The sequence below is a fragment of the Xiphophorus hellerii genome, chromosome 6 (genome assembly GCF_003331165.1).
Source record: "Xiphophorus hellerii strain 12219 chromosome 6, Xiphophorus_hellerii-4.1, whole genome shotgun sequence".
Classification (NCBI taxonomy): domain Eukaryota; kingdom Metazoa; phylum Chordata; class Actinopteri; order Cyprinodontiformes; family Poeciliidae; genus Xiphophorus; species Xiphophorus hellerii.
In genome coordinates, this window is record NC_045677.1 from 12,017,820 (window position 1) to 12,034,240 (window position 16,421).

The following is a 16,421-nucleotide window of genomic DNA, read 5'->3' on the forward strand; positions in this document are numbered from 1 at the left end:
TATGTGTGTCCGTGTTATCGGCTTACTTAAGAAGAACAAAGTCATTATTTCTTTGATTTTGCTGTCATATTTGCATTCATAGCATTTACAGAAGTTGCAATAGATGTTTCTATCACGAGATTGTCGCATCAGTTCAGTTTATTTCCAGTGACGAGCTGCAACAAATGTCAGGTCTACCGCATGCAGCTATTTACCATCAAGCTCATTTCATGTCAACACAGTTCATTCCAGTTAAATCAGAAACACTGTGTTTTCATTTCTAATTGTAATGCAATACTGTATGGCCAGTTTATCATACAACACCAATTGGTCAAAAGTTTCATGACATAATTAAAATAAGCTGTCTTATTCACCCTAATGGAGTGCATGTTGCTAAACACTGATCTGTGACCTCACATTTCAGCTCTCCATCTCAAGGCTTTCCGCAGGTCATTTTAAACCTGAGAATGCCAAAATAAAGCATAAGAGAAACCTGATATTTCTGGGTCCTGAACTCCCTGAGTATAAATAGGTTGCAATTAACGTCACTGCTGCTGGGCAGCGGTGGAGACAGGGCAGCCACCTTGCTAATTTTAGGGATCTTTCTTCCCTAGCTTCAGCTCTGAAAATGGGAATATGGTAACGTAATACTGGGAGGCGGGGTGAGTGGCTGACAGGACACACAGCCAGCAGCAGGTTGCTTTAACCTTACAGGAAGCGGACACGGCACTGAATATATATACTGCTGGACGCTCAACCTCAGATATTTATTAGCTGCTTTTCCTGAAGCAGGTGTCTTGTTCACAATGTTAGATGATACCAGATGGCAAACTACTCATCCCATGCAGCAACTCACCCCAGCTGTCATTAAGCTGAAATTGATGGCCGTCTTATTTCAGAAGGTGCTTTCCCGCTGTCTTAACCTTAACTGTTCGTGGAAAATCCACAAAAAGAATGGGATTTGTTTTACCTAAACATTTTGAAATTTGACTTGCAATTCTTAAACTGAGCCTGATCTAAAGTGGTTTATTTGCTATTCAAAGCTTTGATACACTTTTGTCCTTATTTGCAGAAAAAGGGTAGCAGAAATCACAAACTTTGACTTGGCAGTTCAGTCCAAATTTGAGGAACGGTCTAAATTAACATTCAAATACAACTGGTGAAACAGCCTCTGTGCCAGTAAGCCAAGTCAGAAACCACTTCACTCCTGAAACTTCATGATCTATGCCACGTACAAATCATAAAACTTGACAAAAGTACAAGCATTTTTAAAAGGAATATTTATATTAAAACAGCCAAAAAACTATTTGAAAAAAATTCTCAGAAAAAATTATTTGCTTCTGTTAAATTCTAACATTTTAAAATAAAAAAAATGTGAGGGAACCCTGAACTTATGACCTCTCAGAAGACACAGTTATTAAGGCTGGGTTTAAATCCATGTCTGTGTGTTTGGGTGAGATATATTTTTTGGGATATTTTTAGTTCTTAAATTAAGCTTCTTTTTATTCCCTTTTGCAAAATGACACAGTTATGACAAAAAAAAACCCTCCACAAACTGAAAGCTTTTGTGCTCTCCTATCTCCACAAAACACGATTATAATAGAATACGCCCACTAGATGTCAGTAGCAACAAAGAAAGGTAATGAAATCAGAACCCTTTGTCTCAAACGCTTTGTGAATGGCTTTTAAAAAATTCTGCTTTTAGTCTGAAAGATGATAGCAGTTATCTGATTTGTAGGTCTTTTTTTTTTTTTAGCAAACTTTGTCAATTTCCATGTCAACAAAGTCAAAGAAAATTGCTTTTAACACACTGCTAGGGGATACATAAGTGTTGGTAATGCAGCTAAACGATGATGAATCTTGGTTGACTGGAGAGTGGCTGATTCTCATTCTGTTTGCAGAGGGTTGCCAGGGGGTCAGAGGCGAGAAATAAAACCTGCGTTGAGAAATCTAGTTGTGTCAGAACGACCTGCATCGCCACACTAACACCTTAGATTTCGCCCTTGTGGCTGCTAATACTGTCATGCTGTGCGACCTAAATAAGACCAAACCTTTAACAAAAAGAAACAAGTCAGTTCTTATATTTCTGGTAATTTATTATAAAAAGCTAAGGGGTTTGCTTCGGTTATAGCTTTGTTTCCATACTTGCAAGCCCTGTTGGGTTTCAGCGCAGAGTATTAATGACTAGAGGAGCACAATGAATGATGACATCATCCTTGTCTTTCACCAACTGCTCACACACAAGCAGAAGAAGACTCAAGTAGGTATAAAAATGTAAAGATTGAAAGAGAATGTGAGTAAATTAGCGATCGTCAGTGATTATAAATTACACTTGATGGCACATGTACAACATAAATGCCAATATTACAGACAATCCAAAAAATTAATAAACCAAAGTTCATTAGGCAAATTTTATAAGGCATATTGTTCTGTTGAATTGCTGTAATGAAATTAGTGGGAATACATATAAAAAGACAAATGTAATCAATTTTTCATTATTCATTATTTCATTTTCAAGGTTAAAAACATTCTCCAAATTCTGTTCCAAGTTAAACAAAATAAGTCTGAACTCAGAGAATAATGTATGTTTATATTGGAAAGAAATTTAATTATTTTGTACAAAGAGACATATTTCAATAATTTATAGCATTTCTGATTAAGCGTTGAATTTTTTTAAAATCTCCTCTCCAAGTGAAGCTCATCAGATTTGAATTTCAAAGTGAAGTTAATTTGTTTCAGGAAATTCTCTAAAGTTTTAAGACCCATATTTGATCTTGATTAATTGCAAACATTATTTGTCAAAAGTTCATTTCTGTTCATTTTGATGAAAACCAATTAGGTTCTCGTTGAATATTACATACAATGTATAAAATTATTATTTGATCACACAAATGTGAGTCTACTTATAAGTCTCAGTGTATGCACTCAAAACTTTGTTCAGATATCTTTTGGATGAATTAGTGCATCAATGCAGAGTAACATGGAGGTGACCAACCTCCACGTTACTCTGGTTTTGAAGAAGGCCAGGTCTCTTTAATCTTCATTTCTGAATAAAATAAAATTTTACTTTCATTTGAAATGAGACACAGTGAAGTTCTTGTTCTCTTCAGCTCGAGTAAGACGCTTCTGACACCTTTGGTTCAAGAGTAGCTTAAGGCACAAGGAATGTGGCAATTGTATACCATGGCCTTCAGGTCTTACTGCTCCTTGTTCACCTTTTTCTACCCCACTTTTTCCTTTCATTAAATTTTAATTTACGTGCTTGACTACAGCACTCTGTCAGTAATTAACTGTTCTTGCTCACACTACTACTTTCTGGAACTGTCAGTGAGCTCTAATTACTAAAATGTCTAATGGACAACTGTCACATCAGCAGTTTACCCAGTGATTGTTGTTAATGACATTTCTGATTTTAAACTCCTAATTTATGGACAATTCAAATCTTCTGAGAATCTTAATTGTGGATTTTCATTAGTTTTAAAACAGTCTTGAAGTTTAAGAGACATAAATGCTTGCAGCAATGTGTGTGTCGTAAAAGGAGAAGCTAACATTATTGAAATACACTGGTGATATCTATTTTACAGTCACACAAAAGGATGTCAAGTGGTTGATTTCAAACACATGTGTAAAATAGGCTCATTAGATTAAATATTATTATTATTATTATTATTATTATTATTATTATTATTATTATTATTATGCCACCTTCTATTGATATAAAGCAAAATTCCTCACCAAGAGGAATGAAAAGTCCGGCCATACTGCACGTCTGCTCTGTGGGAGTTAATACTGGACACTCTGATTCTCTATTGTTGCCAGCAGATATAATTAGCCGAAGCATTATGGCAATCTACGAAGTTGGAAGGTGCTTATCTTCAGTTTGGCCCGTCGGGAACACAGTGGGGGGTTGCGGGGGGATACGACACACCACTACACAGTAGCAAGGTGCCTCAGCATCCACCTCCATGCGCCAGTCAGCGATCCGGGGACAGCCGGGGGGTGGTGGAGTGGATGCGAGCTGGTAATGGGGGTAATAGGGGTGATGGGGGATACGGTTGCTATTGGAGATGCTGGCTGCATCACGTCATGTGTTGGAGGGGAGAGGAGGAGGAGGAGGCGAGAGCTCCGGTAAGAGATAGGAGGAGCAGGAAGGGGGAGGAGAGAGGGAGAGAGAGAGCCTGAAAGAGAGGAGGGCATTAAGCAAGAAAGCAGGGAGCAGAGCATCGAGCCAGCAGTAGCTTTTTGAGGCCCCCCCTTCCCCCGATCAGCAATGCTCCCCCGACAGATAGGTTGAGAGCGGCAGCCCCGTGACCCGCTGCGCTCCGGAGAAGCCCGATCACATCGGACAGCCAGGAGGGAGGAAAGACACCGGCGATGTGAGCATGCAGCCTCCTCCACAAAGGCAGACCTTCTTCTGAGCGGAGCTCCGCTGCTGCTGCCACTGGATTACAGTCATCCTCGCTGTTTCCAAGGAGGCTTCCTGCTGCCAACATCCCCACATGAATTTAGCAAACTGTCAAGAAACGGAGCACTTCCTTACCAAGGTGAGCGGCACTCTGCATTTTTAATTTTTTTTTTTTTTTTTTTTTACTGTTAATACACGGGGCAGCGGTGCACACCCCACCCACCCAGCCTGGTTATTCTCACTTGTCGAGTAGAAACTAAAGAAGGAAGCGTTTTCTGAAATTGTTTTATTCCACATTGACAGTCAATGTTCTTTGTGTTTTTCTTCCCCCTCCACCCCACTCTCTAAACCCTGATCTCAGTCTGAATTAAAGATTAGGGTCTGACTGGCAAACGCATCTGAGTGTGTCCCTCTGTCACCTTCTCATTGTTGGCTGGGCAGCAGCGTGAAGGGACCAGTGCAGACTGGCAGAGCCTTTGTTCCACATCCTCTCTCATTTAAAGCGGCTTTTTTTTTTTTTTTTTTTGATGGCACTATTGAAAGAAGGGAGAGTGACAATTAGTTTAGCTTTTATGCCTCATTAACAGCTGTATAATGGAGGGTTACTTAGCAGAAGAAAATGGGGGGGTGGGAAAAAGAGGAGAAAAATACCCAGCATAACAACTTGAATATTCATTTAAAAGAAGTCTGGAAATTCTGCTATGTTTTATTCATATTTGACTGCAAACTAAAAATCCCATTATGATAATGCGATTTTGTACTATTCTCACAAGGCAATCATAGACACATTATGAATGCATATGGGCCATTAAACTAATATTAGAATGACTTTAGGTGTGGAAGGCACCAGGTGGCGAAGCGGATGGACTTATTTAGAAAGACAATAGAGTGGCTGCTGCATCTGCTGCTCTGTAGCAATGCTTGAACTAAACCCATTTCCATACATAGCCACTGTTTCTGAGACCTCCTTATTAGTGTTTGGAATTGCACTTTGAAGGATTTGTTTTTAACAGAGCTACTTAAGTGTGCAAGGCAAAATGTAATTTAATGACACATCTATTGGAGCTGACACATTTTTCCGAGGGCTGCTGTTTGTTTGGAGGAGTTTAATCGTATAAACTCTTAATGCGTGTTTAAGGTTTTTTGTTGCTTCCGCTGTGTGGCTTTCTGTAAAGTGGAAAATTGCACTGTTGTGGTGAATCCGAGGGAGGTCTTCCTCCTCGCACACAAATGGACCGTTTTGGGGTTGTTTTTTTTTTGTTTGTTTTTTTTTTTCCTCAGAGGCAGTGTGTGTTTGCTGGTTATTCTTCCAGACCATTTCCACATCACAAATTATTTTAATCAGTCATTTTTACGCATGGATTCCTGTCTTTAGGAGAACATCCCTGCTGATTTTTACTTTGTCTTCTACCTTCACTCTTGTCAACAAAAAGGACGCACAAGATGCTGTGATGTCAGGGAGAAAGGCACAGATCTTAAGGCTTACATAATTCTGAAAGGGAGAAGTCACAGTGAAGCAGAATGAAAGGCTGTCATATGGAGACGGATTAAATATTTACGTCCAGGAGTCTGGACATGCTTGGTGCCACATGGATTCCATCTTGAAACTGTCAGGTGCAGAACCTTATGAAATGATGGCATGATTTGTGATGGCATGCACATAAAAAGAAAAAAAAAAACATGCCACCTTGTGGTTTCAGTGGTTTTCTGTACAGTAAAGCAGCTTGCATTTCACTTCGAAGGCTTCATTGAAGATTTATTTCCAGTCTTTCACTAACTGCTTCGCGCTCTGTGTCTCTCCTCTCATGTGACCCGTTCCTTCCGTCTCCGGGGTTTCGTCAGAATATCTTAGACGCTCTCAGTTAGGGGGTTTGCTGTGCACCAGTCAGCCGGCAGGAAGGAGAACATCAACTTTGATTCCGCGAGCTTAGCCACCTGTATTACAAGCAGACAGACACTTTGTTGTTGTCTAGGCATTGATATTAATTGACCTTTTCAAAGCCATCCAAGCAGCAATGTTTTGGCTCCTCTCTGCTTCCTGTCTTGTTGATGCAAGGCTCGCTGGAAAATAATCCGCAGCCGTCCAGCATTCAGAACGTAGCATGCTCGGGCAACACCAGTTAACAGCCGTTTGTGGTTTTTGATGAAGATACCGGTGCAACAATTTCTATTCTCAGTTTTGTTTGAAGGTTTGAAAAAAAATGATTACTTGTAGTTGTCCAGTCAGGCGCCTGTGTGAGATTCCCAAAATACAACAACCTTGACTAAAAATACTGCAGTTTCAACATATTTATATGGTACTGCAAACCACAATAATTAATCATTTCCCTTTTAAAATATTTCAATTAAAATAGATCTCTATAAAATCTTCAGACCTAAAAAAATATTCTATTATCTTTTTTAACCCCTATTATGCAAAGTAATATTGTATAAAAATTTGATTCTGTGATTTACAGTCAGCTGCTTAACAAATCACCCATAGCTTGCTAACTGTATTAAGACAACCTTGTCCAATGACAGTCTTTTATTTATTTGTTTATTCTTTTACCGTAAGTATGTAAGCCAGTGAAAACAGCAGCCATCTGACCGGCAGTGCACAGCAACAACTGGCGGAGAGGCATCACTATGATCTATTCAAGTTTATCTGGAGGGACATGACAGTGTGACTTTTTAACACCTCAGTGTACACTGACAACAACAGCTAAGTCGTGCATGTAGTCCCTGTTGCAATTAGATATTTTTATTTGAACTGCTAAATGACAAAATCTTTAGTTTCAAAGCTTGAACAGGAAAGCAGCTTTGATATCTCCCTTTGACAAGGGAGATATTCATCTTATACAGGGTGAGATTACATTTTTAAGCTTCAGTTAAAGCTTTATATCGCCACACAGGCTCTTGAGACTCTTTATCTAGAGTACAGGTGGACAATGGGCCCACTTTTAATGCATAGTATTTTAAACCCCAATATCCATTTCCTGTTTCACAAGTTTCTGGCAACAAAATTTGTAATTTGCAGCCAATTACATACATGAATGTTAAGATGACATGCAGCAACTTGGCTGTAAAACATTTAGGAAACATTTAGAGCTTCTGCTGATATCGTGGGGAGGAGACTTTATAGCATTTGCCACATAATTATTCACATTCAGGAAGATCAGGCATGCATTTTTCACCTTATGAAGAACACAGAATTAAAAAATTCACTTTTTGCAAGTCTTTGCTTTTTATTATTATTATTATTATTATTATTATTATTATTATTATTATTATTATTATTATTATTATTATTATTATTAGCCATCAACAATGGCGATTAGCCATTGGATTACTGATACAAAATTTTCATTTTGTGGTTATTTGTGTATTGGCAGTTAATAGCAGTCTGATTGGGTGTTTCTGTCTATGCAATTAATTATTTTATCCATATTAGAACCTTGAGAGCTGCTAGACTAATTAATATGCAGACACAACTGAAACAAGAAATATATACTGTTGCAAACTGCATGCAGACTACTGAGTATAATTTGATCATGTCAGTTTATTTCACTGCTACCCACAACAATTAAATATCTTCATCTATATAGACTACTTAATAACAATGGGTTGGATTAAAATAGTTTCTAGTCAATGCATGCAATATAGCAACATAAAAAGGCAGGGATGCATAAACTAAATGCAGTCTTTGTGACATTCATCAAAAGTGAACACAGTCACTTTATGCTGCAGTTCTCACTTTATGAGATGTCCATCTCCACTGTGTAAGTTTGGGGTCCAACCTTATTTGAAGTTCTTCAGTTTTAAAGTTTTTAGTCCCTACTCTGACTGAAGATATGGACAAATTTGATGAAATTTGTTTTGTGATTTCCTCATTTATAAAGTTCACACATATTAGATCTTCTTAAATGGCGTGTTTTCTTGCCTTTCCCATTCCCACAGTCACTGCAGTGTCGATTTACACCTAAACACACAACTAGGCTGAAAAATTATTTAAAAATGGACATGAGTATAACAACATGCATATTGCAAAACTGAAGAACCAAAAAGGCTAGGTGATGATTAGGATAAACCCGGATAAAGGCTGGGGTGAAACAGATTATTATCAGGAATTTACACATTGAAGTCAAAGATTTAAATGTAAGCAAAGATTAAAAGGGATAACATGAAGATGATTAAAATAAAAGAAAATGGCTGAAATCCAGTAGGAGTACAGTGCATGTAGGATATGATAAAGCCATTGTAATAACTATTTACATCGAGATTAAGCCTGCAATCAACAAAATTATGTTTTCATTCCAAATAGATGTGACTGCTTGGAACAACATAAAACATAAAGGTACATACTATGGTATGTAAAACTCATAGCATGAGGTAGCATGGGCTGCACAATGTTAATTGCAAATAAGCAGATAAATCATTTATATTTACATAAACACATGTTAGACGTCCTCTATATGTGGTGAAACCTGTTCCAGTGCTTGCTTATGTAAATATGTATCTGAGTCTCAGTCTGTTCACTCTAAAGGATCACTCTGCCGCTCCAGACCCATAATTATTACCTTTTCCTTCAACCGCAAGGCCATTCACAATTACACATGTGCTCATCATGTCTCTGTGTGTGCATATATGAGTGAAGGCTAAGAGATAGGTTGTGACTTGACTGATGCCCTTCTCCCGATGAATCACAAATTCTGATGTGTCAGCACGGATGAATAATGCACGCCGCTCCGCTACCTCTCCTCCTCCTCCTCTGTCTCTATTCTCCACCTCTTGTCTTCAGCCATTTTCCTCTCCTCTCATCATCTCTGCCACATCTGAAGACATTGTTATCCTGCTTTTCTGCCCCACCCCTTTCCTCATCTCCTGTCTCATGCTAAAAAGGAAGCTAGTGTTGATGCTTCCTCGCTGTCCTCTGGTCAACCCTGACTCTCGCCTCCAACAGCTAGCTCATTCTTCCCGTCCTGTTCCACACAAGTGACTTTTGTGGAGCCCTCGCCGCATGCCAGAGCCCATGTTCTGAGCTCCCCCTGTTTAAATCGAAGCCGGCCAAAACGTGGATGTGCTGAGTTCATTACCTAATCACGGGTGGAGGCATCTATTGACGTTGCTTGACTGTTACATCTCTGACTGACAAGGGTCATTAGCTGAGTGGGACTGACGGACAAAAGGGCTGAAAAGGCAGAAGGCAAACTGACTAATCAGAACCTGGAAAAAGAGAGAGCACTGTCAGCTTTGAAGTGTGCAGTTAGCTGCCAATAAATGGAGAACTGGTGGAATATATCCATCCTGCTTAAAGCGCCTCAGATATCCTCAGGTGTATATTCAGCCCTCGCAGTAAGAACCCCTCTCACTGCATGCAAAGTGTAAGGTTCGGGTAAAATCATTTGCATTGGAAGGAGGCCAAAGTTGGCAACTCAGATTTTGCAGAACATAAAATTATATGACTTCACTTGGCTTTCTTTATTTCAGGGAACGAAGCCACGTGGATAGTAATGCTTTCAGCAAAATTGTCACTGTGTGGCATATATTAATTATTTCCAACTCATTTATGCAATTTTATTACGTTGCCTATAGGAAAGAACATGACAGGATTATAGACGTACGCACTATATTGTGTTGTACTGGGAGTGAGCTTGAAACTCAACGTTCAATAATAGTGAACCCGGTCTCTCTAAATAAAGTTTAACATTCGCTCTACATTCAAATATATGTCAGTCACTTACAGCAGCTTTAATTAAAGTTCTGAAAATATTTGTAAAAGTATAACATATAATAATATTTTAATCAAAAACTGTAAGTGTGTAAGGTTAAATGACTTTGCTGCTTTAGAAGAGCTCCACAATTTGGCCTCATTTTATATGCAGGGTCCTATAAATATGCAAATTAGCCCTACCTCTGTGCCCATTACTCACCTCAATGCTTCCTCTCACCCTCAACTCTGCTCAAACACTCTTGACTCTTTAGCTTGTTATTGAACACCTAATAATGTTTTGCTAATGTCCGATAAACCAAGCTGCTGGGATGTCTTCTCTGCTGTTTTCTCACTCTCACCCTAACTCTACATGGAGGCAAACCTGCCACCTGTGCAGGGCATTTCATCTATTGACTGCTGGCCATAGGCACCAACTCCCCAGTAATCTTGCAAGAATTAAAGATGATATTGTCTATGTCCCCTTACATTCAAAAGTCTAAAATAATATGAAACAACCTAGACGTCATATGTATTGTGGGGCTTGCTATAGCTAATTTTAAGTGATTATATGCAAATAGACTACACCACTGACTGGGACCCAAAACTGCAATATATGGACAAGTCAAACCTGGGTTGAGTTGTTCATCTCTGAAAAGCTTTTCATATGTCTCTAAACGACGGCTGACAGTTCGGGAACAACTTAGTTGCGTCAGTGAACCAGCCTTGCTTCTAGAGTGTTACCTTACAGAATGGAACAGGGATTATTTCAAGGAAACTTATGGCTCCATTATATCATCGCAGCTCACAGAGAGAAAACTTCAAAGCAGGAAGATTAAACTCCTCTCAGAGTCAGCAGCAGCTCTTCATGGACCGTGATAAGTGAGTTGAAGTGTGTGGAGATACAGGTGAGGGTGGGGGAAGGATGGCGTGGCATTTTGAATGCAGCCTCACATCTGTTTGTGGCATTTCATGATCACTTTGTCCTCACCACACTGTGGGGCGAGGATGCCAGTTTGGATGAAGTATTTGACGGAGGCAAAAGTAATAGCCAGCCATTTGTGGGAAGCGTCCGGGTGCAAGTCTGTTACCCTTGACATGCATTTCATCTCTTCACTTACCTCGATGCACTCCCCATCTGATTTTGGCTCTGAGACGGAGGACAAATGCACTTTTTCTGGCCCATTAGTCCCGTTTTCAATTCTATTCACAACTTTATCGTCCCTCAAGGAGAAATTCATTTGCCGTCACAAATCTCATCTCCATCAGGAAGTCATGCAATGGCTGGTTAGTGATAGAACCGCTAAGGCTGGTCGCATGTGTAGTCCTTAAATGGGGTCTGTTCACGAGCACGCATACTTTAATAACAAAAAAAACTCTGTGTCAGTCTTGTTTATAGTTGTGTCTATTTTTTAATACCCCAAAGAAAAACATGTTTTTCACCTTTTTAAAAATAAAAAAATATATTATTTTCAAATTGATGTACTGTTGTTGTTGTTCTGTTTAATTTTTGTGTTTTTAATTAGTCAATTTAAATTGACTAATTTACATTTACTAAAGAATATATACCATAAATCTGTCTATTTATAGTCTTTAACAGGAATGTCGAGAGTCAACATTTTTCCTATAACCTGATGGTAGTGAAATGTTGAGAAACTTTACATTTTTACCAGCTTTACAAATTCGGTTTTACCTTTAAATAGATTCCAGGCAACACAGACTGTGCGGTGTATTTTAATTTCTTCATAAACTATCTCTGTGTTGTTGCAGAACAGTCCTTGCAGTTGTGGAGCTAATGAGCTCTCAGTGGACCGCCTATCATGTGATCATGGCAGACAGGTGATACCATAGTAGCACAAATACACAGGAGGGAAAGGGCGAGAGAGAGGGAGGCAGAAAGAGAGAGAAAAAGAGAGACAGGGCTTCTAGGCAAACACAATAATATGCCTCCAGGAAACGAATAAGGTTGCTCTCCCGAAGGGATCTTTATGTAAGGATAAATGGTTGGTTCAAGACTGCAGCAGACAAGAAAACCTGGAATAGAAAATTGAAGACTAGAGATGACAGAACAACGTTGTGCAAGGAAATTTTAATTAGCATCTGATTTTGAAGTAATTTTCAATTTATAAACCAATTCTAAAATGAATCCGGCATGCTGTGCGGCTCAGTTGGTAGAGCAGACGCACCATGTGCACAGGCTTCAGTCCTCGACACAGCTCCTGTTCTCGGGCCATTTGCTGTCTCTTCTTTCTCTCTTCACCAACTTTTCTATTAAATTACTGTTGCATAAAGGACACCAATACTAGAAAGGTTTCAGACAAAATGAATTCACCTGAAAGAAAGTTACAAAACATCAAATAGAATTTTTCACATACACAAATAGACAAATAGACTGTTTTGGCAAGCCTTTTAAACGAGATGCCAAAGAAAGTGTCAGAGTGACTGCGGTGACAGCATGTTACGCAGTAACAGTCACGCCTGAACCTAACCCCAAGTTTGGACCATGTCGGGTCTAGATTATATGCTTCATATTTTTGCAGGGTCAGGCTCAGGCTTCTGTGATGCTTTTTGACTATACCTTCAATACAGATGACAGAGAAAAATACAATATAAAGTTGTGTTAATCTACTATTGTAGTCTAAATGGAGCAGTAGATATTTACCCTATTGAAAAAAGAAAGTGAGGTGCAGGAGTTTAATCGCAGTGCACTGTACACATAATGCGCAGTTGGCCTCGCCCTGCACACTTCCCAGAAGATTTGCACTGTATTCACCCTGCAGTTACAAGGAGTGACAAGATGACAAGACCCTAAACTTTTACACTGCTAAGCCAGCATAGTGCAGTCAGAGGTTTGTTAGTAAACTGGCAACAACTTAAGGTACTTTGGCTTGAGCCTCTTATTACATTTAATTAGTCGGGTTTGATTGAGCTGGACACAATGTCTCTGGGCTTGGCTTGAGTCGAATCTGATTTTTTTTTATTTTAGGCCTGATCTAAACTTTAGAAAAAATGACTTCAAAACTAAACTAATATGAGCAAAATGTATGTGATGTCTATCTCATACTTTTACTCAAGCTATTTTGATGTGTGGAACAATCAAAATAGCAACAAAGATCAATTCAACTTTGCTTTTATTTTCAATTATGATGCAAATTCTAATCAATTAATCTGCCATAAAAATCTCACACCGACTCATGCCTGGGAGACTTATTTAAGAAGGAAGCTATTCTGGGGGAAGAGAGTGAAGACTAGGTGCCATGTATTGTTAATGAGCCCAGACTGATATATAGAGAGATAGTCAAATTTATAACAATGACATCCAGGAGGATGAAGGTCCTGTCTGTTGTCAGAATCCCTTAGTTCAGATTCATGAGAAGCTCTCTAATTGGCTGCCTCGTGTATTAACTGGCACTGCGTGTTTCTTAGGTGTGTGGTGTGTCTGGTCTTCAAAATATATAGTTTTTTTTTTACTTTGCATTAATTAAACAAGCAGTTCTATTCATTAAGTTAAATTATTCCTGTCACCTAATTAGACAATGGTACGAATTTCTCATTTTCGTATGCCAGAGCTGTTTAACTATTAGAAATGTACATGCAAGTGCATAATTATGTGGACATCAGTATGTATGTACAGTGTTCTCCAGCTAGGATAAGTGTCTTTGCCAGTCTCGGCAATGCTAATTGGACAGGGAGTTAACAAGGATTCAAGCATCAGCCTGCGTAATGAGCCGCTGCACAGATGATCGGCTGCGTCTGAGGAGGAGGAAGCAGAGTGAGAGGTTGCTTAGAGAGAAACTGCATTAAACGTTCCGGTGCTCGGGAGCTCTGTAGTCTCGTTTCAGTTGACTAAACATTGTGCTGATGTTTGTATGCGAATGCAAATGCATCTTGTTCTTTCACTGTTGTCAGATTACAAACTTTCACCTGTCAGGCTAAGATGCATGTGGGATTTTTTTGTTGCTGCTGTTGTTGCATAAGAGGCAGATTGAAGCTGCAAGGTTTTCAGTCAGCTATGGGACACATATACCCCTTCCTAAATCCCACTTGGGACATGTCAAGTCACAGAGATTCTTGGAACTGTTAAAATAGGTCTTGAATTTTGTCGCCGGTTTACTCTAAGAAATATATTTTCTGAAATTGTGAGCCAACTCCATTGGGAGAAAATCCTGGCTCAATTCCTAATTTATTACCACTAATAAATTAGGAAAGTAGGCAAGATTAATAGTAGATATATTAATTCCACCTAAAGGTCATGATATGTGATGTGCATATTATGTAGCACTTAACCCCATGACCGGATTTAACAGAAATATGGTATGCCTGACACAGCGTGATGATCTCACAATGAGATAACCTTGAATCTCAGTATTTACACATAAAGACAGACAGTAGAACATGATCTAAATGCTTTAATTTAAAGCATGAAGGCAGTTATTTCTATTGTCGTCAAAGCAACACATTAAGCAGTAAAAAAAAAAAAGAGTTTAGCCATAGTTAATTTGATCAATTTTATAGGGCTCATTAAATAGATTGTTACACAAGCTGATATTAGGTGAATAATTAGTAGGACCTTCTCCTTGGTTAACAACTCTGCAGTCGGCTGCTTTATACATACGCGATTCATAAGAGGTTGACATACCCCTCTGCGTCTCTGTGGACAAGCATACTCAATGTTCATACTATTTTTAGATTACCTAAGCAACCACCTTCCACTCAGAGATGTACAGTTTTCTGTACAGCCTTTTAGAGGGCGATATTGCGCTGGTTTATGCAGTATCTAATCAGAAGAGAAGAAGAAAATAACGGCAAGGAAAGAATTAAGTGGTTTACCTCAACGTCAACCAAGCTTGCATTTCCTTGTTGGTCCTGAGAGATAAATTATCTGAACTATAAAACCAGTTTTGGTTACGATCTGACTCGTCGCTTTCTTCAGTTGTTGGATGTTTAGCACCCTCTTTAACTGGGAGTGTTATTGTCCCCGACAGCATGCACAGCAAGCTGGGTCTGCAGAGACCCATAGCGAGCTGCAGAAGGCAAGTACATAATGAAATATACATCAACAGACCAACAGTGGAAAATTTTCGTAGTGGTGGCCACGTGAGGGCAGTGGAAATGTTAGGCTGGTACAATAAGAGTTGTATTTATGTCTTGAACAAAGAAGATGAGCATGGTTTGTATGAACTTAGCATTATTTATTAAAGGAGGCGGTGATCTTCTCTGGAGTGGTCATGTCCCCACTGGCCACTTCTTGGGGCGCCACTGGTGGTCAGGTGGACTAAGAGGTTTCAAATAGATGTTAGCTTGTGAATTGTAGCTTTAACACAATGTTCTAACGCTAGGTTGCAGATATTTTGAAATGAGTTTATTTTCAGTAATAGATTCCAGATATTAGATTGCAGTGAGTTTATAGAATAGTGAACAAATTCTTTGAGCGGTGAAGAGCTGACAGGTGACTGGATGGACCTGTTAAATTTAGCAGATTTTTAATAAAACAATTTTTTATTTCGGACAACCTAATCTGAAAATGTTCATATCCATGAGATACAATCCTGTAGTGCTTTGAGCAGAGACTATTGTTACCTGTGCTGTTGTGCGAGTTGTGCAGAACAGAACATTAAAATGTAAAGTCCGGTCTTTTGGTGATTTTGTAATCAGAACATTTTAAAACCTTCATACGCCCAGACACCGGTAACTACCTCATGCCTATTTATAAGTCATTAAATCATTTAATTTCATTTGATCAATTGTACATGTACTGACTCTTCGTTCTATTAACAATGTCTCCTTGCTGTTGTCATCAACTGCAAAACCCTGGAATAATCTGCTCTATATGTACTTTCATTCCGCTCGGTAATGCATTTTCTGCTTAGAGGGATTCGGCCCATCTGTTGCTGCCTCGTCCGAGCCCTGCTCCATCCATTACGAGATGCCTCTTTGTGACTGTGTCGGTCTCGCTCTGACCTTGGATCCCCTTTATATGTGGGTGTGCATTTGCTGCGCCATTGTTGGGCTACAGCAGATTTGCTCTGTCCTGCAGCGATTGAGGTCAAAGAGAAAGTTAGTTTGGTTAATCACTTGTCCTTCTCCGCCTCCCGCTTTGTTCATCATCCTGAATGCATGTGTTGCCTTAGTTTGGAGATATAAATGTAATGAACAAATACTGAAGTACATCCAATTTGAAAAAAATAAATAAATAAATAAAAATAGGCTTAGACAGAAACAGTAATGCCGTTTTGCAATTTAATTGATGTCCAGCATAAAAAGCTGTGTAAGCATTTTCTCTTAATGCTGGGATTAGATGGAGTGTTACACAGCAAGGATGTTGTTGCAGATTTTAAGATACTTCTCCCT

At 39.1% G+C, this 16,421-nt stretch overlaps 1 protein-coding gene across 8 annotated transcripts in view; it reads left to right on the top strand.

Moving 5' to 3' along the window:
* The first annotated feature begins 4,150 nt into the window (after nt 1-4,150).
* ptprsb (protein tyrosine phosphatase receptor type Sb) overlaps nt 4,151-16,421 on the top strand; it is a 100,638-nt gene continuing 88,367 nt past the window's right edge. For 3 of the 8 annotated variants that reach the window (XM_032564990.1, XM_032564992.1, XM_032564991.1), the window contains exon 1: nt 4,151-4,523. The gene's annotated coding sequence lies outside the window, so the exon portion shown is untranslated. The remainder of the gene's footprint in view (nt 4,524-16,421) is intronic. The other 5 variants (XM_032564995.1, XM_032564996.1, XM_032564997.1 and 2 more) reach the window with 2 other exon arrangements.